This window comes from Euwallacea fornicatus, chromosome 36 (genome assembly GCF_040115645.1).
Source record: "Euwallacea fornicatus isolate EFF26 chromosome 36, ASM4011564v1, whole genome shotgun sequence".
NCBI lineage: Eukaryota > Metazoa > Arthropoda > Insecta > Coleoptera > Curculionidae > Euwallacea > Euwallacea fornicatus.
Window position 1 is genome coordinate 1,838,525 of NC_089576.1, and position 10,715 is coordinate 1,849,239.

The 10,715-nt window shown below is 36.9% G+C and overlaps 1 protein-coding gene across 4 annotated transcripts in view; it reads right to left on the reverse strand.

Annotated features, from left to right (window-relative positions):
• The window catches only part of rols (rolling pebbles), a 73,356-nt gene extending 62,642 nt beyond the window's left edge, over positions 1-10,714 (reverse strand). For 2 of the 4 annotated variants that reach the window (XM_066300197.1, XM_066300196.1), the window contains exon 1: positions 10,590-10,714. The gene's annotated coding sequence lies outside the window, so the exon portion shown is untranslated. The remainder of the gene's footprint in view (positions 1-10,589) is intronic. The other 2 variants (XM_066300202.1, XM_066300200.1) reach the window with 1 other exon arrangement.
• Between the last annotated feature and the right edge of the window lies 1 nt (position 10,715).

Here is a 10,715-nt window from a genome sequence, read left to right on the forward strand (position 1 = left end):
GTGGCGCGACAGAGCCGAAATGGATGAGACCACTATTAAAACAGACAAACTAAATTTAAAAAAGTGTAACTATGCAAATAGACCTTCTACGGCTATGAATTTCTATTAGAATAATCGACTAAATAATGGGAATAAACAGTAAAAGTTATAACTTAATTGGTTAAGAAACAGTGACGTTCAAGAAGCCTCAGAAGATAGTGATGAATACTTAAAAAAACTGCTCTGGATTAGAAACTATTCGAATAAACCTGACGCTCCTAACTTAGTCGGACATTTTGTAATCCTTCAGAAGACTGAATTAGCTTCGGCGGAACTGTATATCTTTTAAAAATAGATATATCTCGTGTCTCCATCTGTTCGTTACTAGCCCAAGTTCGTTTGCATTGTGATAAAATGCCGATATGAATATAAAGAAATATTCCGGAAGGAAATTGGGGAAGTTTCGAAGTTCAGTGTGCACATAAGAGATGGCGACTGCAGAGCTGAAAATTCTTTTCCTGCAATCAAGCTGAAGGGGATATTTTAGGTTTACGGATGGTATTCTAATTACAAGTGAAATATCTCCCGCATTAAATATCTTTTTGCGTTGCAAATGGTTCTGGTACTTCGACCATTAACTGAGAACTTTTCTTTCGAAAGTAATTAATTTGCATAATTCAACGAGCAGGTTTGAAGAAAGTTTCAAAAGGCACCGTATTCAATAGTTCTAACACTTATAACTGGAAGTTATGAGCTAAGTTACAGCTGCGAGTTCCATTAACCGAGACATTAACCTTTGAAGTGTTACGCCAAAAGGATTACTGTGTCTCTGGCGAATAAAACATCTGATTCTGCAGTTGTCTCTGACTTCGCAGGGGGCAACTAATTTTAGATACGAGGAACAAAGATGAGCCTTGGTAAAATTCAAATAATGAGTGAGGGGGGGGGGGAGAGAGGTCCGTGACCATACAAGTCGAGATTTTTTTTTGGCTGACTTAATCCTCAAAATCTGAATTTCATATTTTTAGGATTTCGCTAACTCTAAAGGAAATTTGCGGGGGGCATTATAATAAAACAGTCTAGCGTCGGGACGGAATTCCCAATGCTATTTTAAGGCGTCTGCCGACGTCGGGACGTAGCTTCGACTGCGTCGCCAAAGTTTATTTTTAAGCAGTTTTGTAAATATATCGTAGAGGAAACAGACAGCTGAAACGATCTCCGAAAACAATTGATCTGTCAATGGGGAAGAGATATTGCCGTTAATGAGTATCAGCACAAACGCTTAACGAGCTATTTCTCACATAAGGCTGTTTTACATAAAAATTCCAGATCGATGGCTCGCCCTTTATGTGAGCTCCTATCATTTCTGCCTCGAGGTATAAGAGTACCCACTTGAGATAAAAAGCCTCTTCTCTCACCTGAACTAAAAGCATCCGCAAACAATTCGGCATATACACGAAGAAAACAGCTGCACGTTTCCATTTATAAATTTGTGAATAATGAATGCGACCTTCCCTCGGGTTCTTTACCGTTTGCCATATCCAGAAAGTTTGTCAGATGTGCATTTTAAATTTGCTTTGACATTGTCAGCGAATTTATTGATGGGGAAAAGTGCGGATTTATCGAATTGTATCATGGTTTCAGGGGAGATAAGTTCAGGACCTGAGACATATAAGCCTCTTGGAACTGTTTAATTTCGAAGGGAAAGTTTTTTGAAACCGTTTGAAAACTGGAAAATATGAAATCAATTTATCCGCACGTGGATGCATACAGTCAGTCGCATAAGTCTACGTACACCTAGCAAATTCGTATTATTTCATAGTTCGAATCATGATCCAAAAAATATTTTTAAATATGTTGAAATCCTCTCATAAATGATTATTATCGGTAATTAAAAATTTGGGTTTCGATTAATAGGTCGGAAGAAAAAAAATTAAAATCAAAATTTCCGATCTCACAAAAGTGAACATAAAGGTAAAAATACCACTAATTTTACAATTTTTTTTGGGCTTCATAGATTTTATCGCAAAAATATGCACAAATAATATTTTATTCTAGTGTAAAACTTTCAATAAAACACATTAAATCGAATTTTGAATCTCTAGCATCATAATGCGAAGAGAAATTGCAAAAGAAATTAGAGAACTAATAGGCTCATTACGAAACGAAGGAAAATCTTATGGTGACGTAGCGAAAACTGTCAAGTCAGCTCGTTCTACAGTGCACACTATCATAAAAAAACTTTAATTTATTAAATTCAACTAATAACAAACCCCGATCTGGAAGCCCTAAAAAAATGAGCCTCCGCGAAATTCGTACTGTTGTTAGAGAAGTTGCATTAAACCCGAAAATTAGTGCTCCGAAATTGGCTGATCAAGTTCGAAGAGAAACTTGTAAACGTGTCAGTGCCGAAACTATAAGAAGAGTTCTGAGATCAAAGGGATTTCATGGGAGGGCTCCTAGGAAAAAGTCCCTAATCTCACAGCAAAATAGAAGAAAACGCCTAGAATGTGCAAAAAAGTATTTAGAAAAGGGTCTTCAGTTTTGGAGTTCGGTCTTGCCTACTGATGTACAATATTTTTGATTCCGATGGTAAAGGAAAAATATGGCGAAAAGCTAATGAAGAGCCGAAACCTGAAAACTTGGTACCCACAGTCAAACATGGCGGAGGCAATACAATGGCATGGGGCTCAATGTCTGCGGCTGGTGTGGGAAATTTGGTTTTGATTGAAGGTGCAATGGATCATCGGCAGTATCTCCAAATTTTGCGTGACAATTTATTGCCTTCAGTTGAACGTTTGGTATTAGGAAACCAATGGATATTCCAACAAGACAACGACCCCAAACATACCGCCCTGGTTGTCAAAGAATGGCTCCTTCACAACGTGCCCAAGCAACTTCATTCTCCTCCGCAGTCGCCAGACATGAACCCTATAGAACACCTATGGGACGAATTAGAGCGAAGGGTGCGAAATTACGAAATTTCAGGGAAAGAATCACTAAAAAGAGCATTCACTTCGGCTCGGGGTGAAATTACCTCAGATGTCACAAGAGATTTGGTTTCATCCATGCCCAGAAGATTGCAAGCAGTTGTAGATGCAGAAGGTGGACCAACAAAATATTAATTTTTTGTTTTTTTTTTAAGTATAACAATGATTTTAATAAAGTATAATAATGATTGATTTTAATTTTTTTTCTTCCGACCTATTAATCGAAACCCAAATTTTTAATTACCGATAATAATCATTTATGAGAGGATTTCAATATATTTAAAAATATTTTTTGGATCATGATTCTAACTATGAAATAATACGAATTTGCTAGGTGTACGTAGACTTATGTGATTGACTGTATGAATTTGTAAGGTGGTTAGCAGTGTATTTTCATTGTCGGGATACGTTGACAGTCGTTTGTTTTCAAGAGCTGTGTTCGCAAATCCGCTTCCGATCGTTTTTTTTCTGTATTTCATTGTTTTTTTTTTTGAAAAAAATCGTATTTAAGAAATAATTAATTAGTCGCATATTTATTTTTCGGAGATGCAGTAATGAAATGTGAACGGGGCAGTGGCGACAGATCAAAGCCCCTCTGTTCCAAAATTGAAGGTGGTACTGGTAAGTATGCTGTGCCACCGATTTTAAAGTCATTTAGTTTTAAAATTTCTCAAAACAATTTTTTTCTTGCTACAAGAAAGGGGGACGTCCTGGAAAAAATATTGAGTCCTTTGCAGGAGTTCATTAACATCCAAAAATTGCGTCGCATTTTTATGCAGTTTTTGAATCCGAAATAAATTTCTGTACGATCATTCACTTCCTGCAATCTAACTCAAAGATCATGGGCACATCCAGGAACCTTTCAACCTGGCAAAAAACTAGCAATTTCAATCAGTATCTATGCATATGGATGGCTTCGAAATTTGTTCCAATATACACTCGTTTTTTTTCGAAAACTTAAGCTTCCACTTCAAAAAATTCGTAGCAAATCTCGCATCGCAATGTCCTATCGGCAGTGGCGTAGTTCGCTTGTAAACGCCGTTGTAAAAATCAAATTGTCGTTTCATATACACTTGCTATGTGCTTGTCGTCCAACTCTGCTTTGCTAGGAATTTGATCTTATAGGTTTCGAGCACAGTACGGAAAGATTAGATTTTGATTACTGCAAAAGTCAGTGGCGTCCACCACAACTAAAGATTTTTCCAACGTTTTTAAAATCAATTTGTTTTGTATGTTGTTCGGTAATGACTTTGAAGATGAAGCGAGCAATGAAACCTCATGCTTTGATTCTTTGAAAAAATCAGTGTTGTAGTTTGCTTGTGAAAATTGTTACCAATGTTTTTTTTTTTTTGGAATTCAGCCGATTGCATCCGTTCACGCTATGGGGATCTAGCCTATTAACCTTCCCGTTCTTAGCACATATCGTTCTTCAAAAGCAGTGGCGGAGCTCTACGCTGTTGACTTACAAAAAAGCAATATTTTCTAAAAAGCCTTATGAGAAACTCCGAATCCTCTAGAGCTTTTAAGACAAATATCCACTGTTATTGCGATCAGTACTCTCCACAAAACCATTGGAAACGGAAAATGTTGTTTCTTTGCAAGCTTAGTTACATGCAGTTCGGTCTGTAATTTCAACTCTGCCACTTATCGTTTTAATAGGGTTCATTATTTAGAAAATTAGCTCCCGAACCGGAACACAACAAACCTATTTACCCGGATAAAGCCCATCCGATACCCTGGATTTCGGTAATCTACTTTCTTGATTCCAGATTACGATCTCTCCAGTTTTCGAAATTGGGGATGGAGGTTCAGGAAAGAGTTTAGCGGAGGGTTGGTTAAATTTATTTTAGTCAAAAGTTAATGTAACGAGCGCAATATATAGTAAAAGTCAGGGGGCGAAAGTGTTAAAAAGGGAGAGGAAGAGATTTTTCGTCTCGAGCCCTTTGACACCAATTTTTCGTAATTATTTTTGGAAGGAAAATTTAATTCTCTCGTTTAATTTTCATGTAAATGAATTGGTAATGAAACTATTAATATTAAACGTAGTGCTTCTCCGAAACGAGCCTCTTACAACTTCCTTAACGAACTTCTGAATCCTCAAACAGAATGGAATTTGATTTTCTCTATTACGTAATACGGCGAAATTTCCTTAAGGAAATTGTCTTCATTTTCTTTACAAATCTAAGTAGATAACTTCTACTTAAGTATAGTAATTCAGAGGAGGCGAGACACATAGAAATTACCGTCTCATTCAACTCCTAAATCCTATTAAAACTACGAAAAAAATTAATTAATATGCCCGGGGCGCTCATGTTTTTTTAAACAATGGTAGAGGGAAACTTTCAAGTTAAAAGATCGTGTAAAAGCCAGTGGCGCTATTTTTAAAAGCGCAAAATAAATTTTGAACTGGAGGGTATAGTTTTGTCACCTATTTTAAGCTAACGTTAATGGGTGCGCCCTTGAATTTTCATTAGCACTGCGAGAAATCGGAGGTCATGCAATAGCATCGTGAAGGTTAAAAGTGGTGATTTTGTGAGATAACAAAAAAAAAACGTTGCTTTGCTCTTAGTTTATGGGCAAACATTAGGGCGCCAATGATTTTCCAGCAGCAGTTTGTTAATTTAAAAAAACGTAAAAAGGAATCTTCGCGCCTAAACGCAGTTTGAAGCCAGCGGTGTAACAAATTTGCGGAAAGTCCGAGTAACTTTGAACGAAAAGATTAAATGAGTTTTCGGGACAAGAATTTTCATAGCCACATAGCCAGGGGCGTGCATGTCTTGAATGCCGAACAGTTTGTAGAAGAATATTTGAGGAAAATTCCGGTATTGTGAACCGTCAAAAGCGAATCCAGATCACAATGAGGTCATGCACATTCGGAATGATAAAATTCCTGCAACAAGGGTTTGCTGATGCTGCTATAATCTCCCCGCGTGTTTGGGCGACTGATGGTAATTACAACAGCAGGATATAAAACAATGTTGTGTTGTTTGCAGCGAGAGATACAAAAGGGCCGAGAGCCGCACATTCTGCACAAAAGCCCCGCACATGAAAGGATTTTCATGTCTTTTTGATTAGAAAAAAATTTTCGCTCGGAATATTAATCAAAGTCTTCGACGCACGCGTTCCTCGACAGGTTTAAATCCGAAATATTATCACCCCAAATATTGTCTAATCTCTGTGTGTAGTGAGCGTGATTTATCGCGAAGAAAAAAAAATAAACTCAAGACACATTCACCGGATATGAAGAGACGAAACATCTGCGAGGGTGAGGGAACGCGCCATGGTCGATGAACCTTAAAAGGGAATAGAGCACACCCGAAGACAGCGTCAATTAATAAGAGTTTTCCATCGAGGACATTTTCTCCATTATTCTAGTCGCCTCTAGCTGGAGAAAGAGGTGGATCAAATTTCGTGCCTTTATGGTTAGACACTGAGCCTGCCTAAGTTGGGTCGATTTAAATAGAATATCCTGTATATTAGCAAAATGCGCCAAAAGGCAATTAAATTCCCTTTAAAACGATGTACCGTGTTCCCGTCCCCAAACCGCTCTATTCTGGAGATAAATGCTGTTTTGTGTATCGTCTCTAACCGTTGGGGATTACTTTGGGATTTTGTCGAAGGCGAAGCCGGATCGCCAAAAGGGTTGAAAACAATTGAATATTCGTTTGAGGGTTTATGTGGTACGGAAGATCCCTCGGCCAAACCAAATATGATGGTCGAACTGGAATATCCGAATTCAGCTTCAAAAATTTGAGTGGCTGGCCAGGTCAAAACCCAATGTTTCAGCTAAGCTTGTTATGCAACAATCGGCTTACTTCCCTTTATTCTGTTTGAAAACAACCCCTCACACACAAGTAGGGGCGGAATTGCACACTACTTCCCGTTAAAACTAGGCGAGACGGGAAAATATTAAATACACTCATTTTCATATGGAATGCGCCACCCAGTAATAATAATAATTAAACCATCTCATTTTAGCAAAATAATGTTCCATAACAGAGTATCAAATGATCAGAGTTTCAGTAAAAAACAACATTTATTAATTGAAAAGTGAATAATGAATGACATCGCTTCGTACAGCGATCCAAGCATTTACTCTTCGCGGCATGCTTTGCTACGATCTACAACGCTTTGCGTAATTGCAAATGATCAACATCTTCCTGGGATTTTCTGTTCCATGATAGTCCAAAGTGGTGTCGTGGGTCATCCAAATTGTTTGGATGTCTCGGTAAACGTCGAAGACGCGACTTATCCCGTCCCAAAGATGTTCGATAGGTGATGGGTCTGGTGGTCGGGCAGGCCACTGCAGAATTTCCAGTTGTACTTGTTCCAAGTACCTTCGAGTAATATTTATAGGATGCGACCTTGCATTATCCTGGAGGAAAATGTCATTTGGTAAAGTCTGCACGAAGAGGACTAATACTGGCCTTGGGTCATTGTTAATGGAGCATACACATACAGTGTGTTTCTAAATACATGGTAAAAAATTTCATAGGTAAATCCTGAGCCAAATTTAAGACGAAAAATTTATGTAAGGACAAAAATGCAAGCATTTCTGTTGGCATGCCCATAGACGAAGTGCATTTTAGCTGAGTCAATGTTATAAAAATTTTGGAAAATCATTGTTTTTTAAGGGTTTCAGGCAACTAACAGCCAATAGTTATCACACCTGATAGCAAACAAATGCAGCAACCAATCATGGCGAACTTCACTAGGTATTACTTTATTATTTAAATTGATTGATGTGAATACCCTCTACTATTATCGCGAATATTACCTAAACTATCGATTTGAGCGAAATTTTGCAAAAGATTAAAAAGTACAAAAGCTTAATGCGGATTTTAGAAATTTGTCTAAAAGATTCAAAATATTAACGGAAATAAAATGTGACAAATGAGACCTCAAGACCCACCCATCCGCATCATCCCGTATATGAAATCAAAGTCCGAAAATTTCCGCTTGTAAGAAACACTCGGCGTATGATACGTACAAATTTTCAGCAATTTTCGATAAAAAATAAGCAAGTAAATTTAAAAAAAATTATTTTTTAACACCTTCTAGAACGAAATCGAAACATTTTCGAATATGTCTTTGCATGAACTTTTCGTCTTAAATTTGGTTCAGGATTCACCCATTCATTTTTTTACCATCTATTCAAAAACACCCTGTATACAAGGTGTTGCCAGTTACTAGATTAATTCGCTAACCACAGATTCCTTGAGAAAAAAAAATTAGACTTTTCTTATGCAACTTTTTTGACGCTTTATACGCACTATACAGTGTTGAAGCTGTTTAAAAAAATTTTAACAACTTTGGTGTTGCATGACGTGTCTTAATGCAATTTTGCAGTGATGCATAGTTCGATGAGTCACACTTTTCCTATAATTTGAATTAAAAAAATTTGAAACCAGTGCGGCGAAAGTGAGAGGTTATGGGCATATTTCCCCCCTCAACTTTTTTTTGCCTACCCTAATGGTGAACGTCTCAAATTTTTTAAACTAAATGTGCCTCTATATTAATTTTTTTATTCTTGTAGAATTTTAATTTAAAGCCTCAGAAGATGTTCCAGAATATTGTCTTTCAATACGTGGTACCCAATTTTCGTTCATTTCGGGGAAGTATTACTGTACAAAAATTATTTTATTATTATTTTTTTTTAATTCAAATAATAGGAAAAATGTTTCTCATCGAATTGCACATCGCTGTAAAGTTTCATTAAAATGTGTGAAGCAATACCCAAGTTATTAACAGAATTAATTTTTCTAAACTCCCATACTATGTAGTGAGCAAAAGCTCTAAAGAAAAAAGTCACATACGGAAAGTGTAATTATTTTCACTCAAGGAATTTGCGGTTAGCGGAATGGCCAACTAATTTGCAACACCCTGTATATATTTATCAAAAAATTTAGAAGGTCGATAACAAAAACGCCGTTGGTATTTTTTCTTTTTTTTTACTGAAATCTATTTTATTATGGAGCATTATTTTGCAAAAATTACGAAACTTAATTTTTATTATTACTGGGCGGTGGGTTTCGTATTAAACTGAGTATAAGAACAATAACAACCGTAGCGGCAAAATGGCGGTTTAAGGCTTGGAAATGCATTGATCTAGACGATCAACATTTCGAAAGTTCACTTCAGTTGGGCGTTGGGAATTTCCACGATGTGGGCGTGACCCTTAAGTCAACCAGAGATGTTATTGATTTTGTTAAATAAAGTATTTTATGTCCAAATAAACAATTTACGCAAGAATTGAAATATTCTTGCGCAAATATTACACAAATATCCATAAAACTTTGAATACCAAATGACGTGAAATCGAAACGGGTGAATTGACATGACAGATTTCGTCCTGCATTATCATATATATTGGTTCCGGGTTTAGCGGTTTTATATCAGGATGTTGAATTTTCCCTTATTGGAGCAGGAGATGCAGGTCAAGGAATGTCGCGGTTTTGCATTGAATATAAGAGAATATTGATGCTCGAAAATTGATGACGATGATTATGTACATAACTAACGAAAGAGTGGAATCGACAAAAGGAACGATGAAGTGGAGAAAATGCCATGTTGAATCTAAGAACTTGTAATGCTTATTTGTGTGAACGAGGAACCGAACATGAAATTTGGAACACCGCTGCTCAAAACAATTGACAGTTGGCCTATGATGACAGTGCAAAAACTGTACCAACTGCGTTCAAAATTTAATGTCACATTAAACGCTAACAATACTTTTTCCTTTCGCTAAAACCTTAAGTGTTACCGCTTTTAGGAATAATTTTAATTAATGGAGGACGCACCGGCTCAATTACTATGGCTTTACCATTAAAAATTTCCATTTTCAAACGACAATGATATATCAAACTTGAGGTCATGAAAGGGCCATTTTAAGGTCGCTTTGCATAATGCTCGGTCTGTAGAACGGATCCCCTTGATCCCTTTTATGGAGTGTTGCATATTCCTCGGCTTAATAATACTTGAGGCACAATGTTCTTTTAAACAGTGCCGGCAGATGGAAGCCATACGTTCACGTGAAAGGTAAGAGTCTATTAGACTTCGAAATGAGATTATGTGGAACTGGAGAGGCATTATTTGAGTATGGAACTAAGTTGATGCAAGGAAAATGTCATGGAAGGTTGAAAACTTGAAAGTTCAAAGAGACAAATAGCGAAATTTTCGGAGCAAGTTTTAGAGGATATTTTAAGAATACTTATACTTTTTACGTATATATATATATTTTATGTATATATATGAATATACATTTTAGAGGGTATTTAGCCTGAAATATTGTCCCATGATATCGAAAAACGGCCGATCCGCCGAAATTCCCATAAGCATAAGAATAGTTTAAGCTTAATAACACATATATTTCGAAATATTACGTCATAACATGCGATATTAGGGTAACACAGACAAACGAATGAATCCTTCGCCATAATGACCAGAAAAATCTCTAAAAGTCGCCGTTTTATGTCGTTTTAAATAGGCCTTAATCTGCGTGTGGGAAACCTCTACTGGAACAGTCAACGTTATCAATGCAGGCAAAATAAACAGCAAACTAAACCGGGATAGATTAAACGGTACACACCAAAAAACTCGAAAGTGAAATTAAAAGCCTACCAAAATAGCATATTCTTCCATTACTGGCACCCCTTATGAAACACCAAAAACCTCACTTCTTCCACACGAGCAAGCCCGCACGTGCCACTGTGTTCGCGGGAGGTACGACTGGGAACAACCCCGATC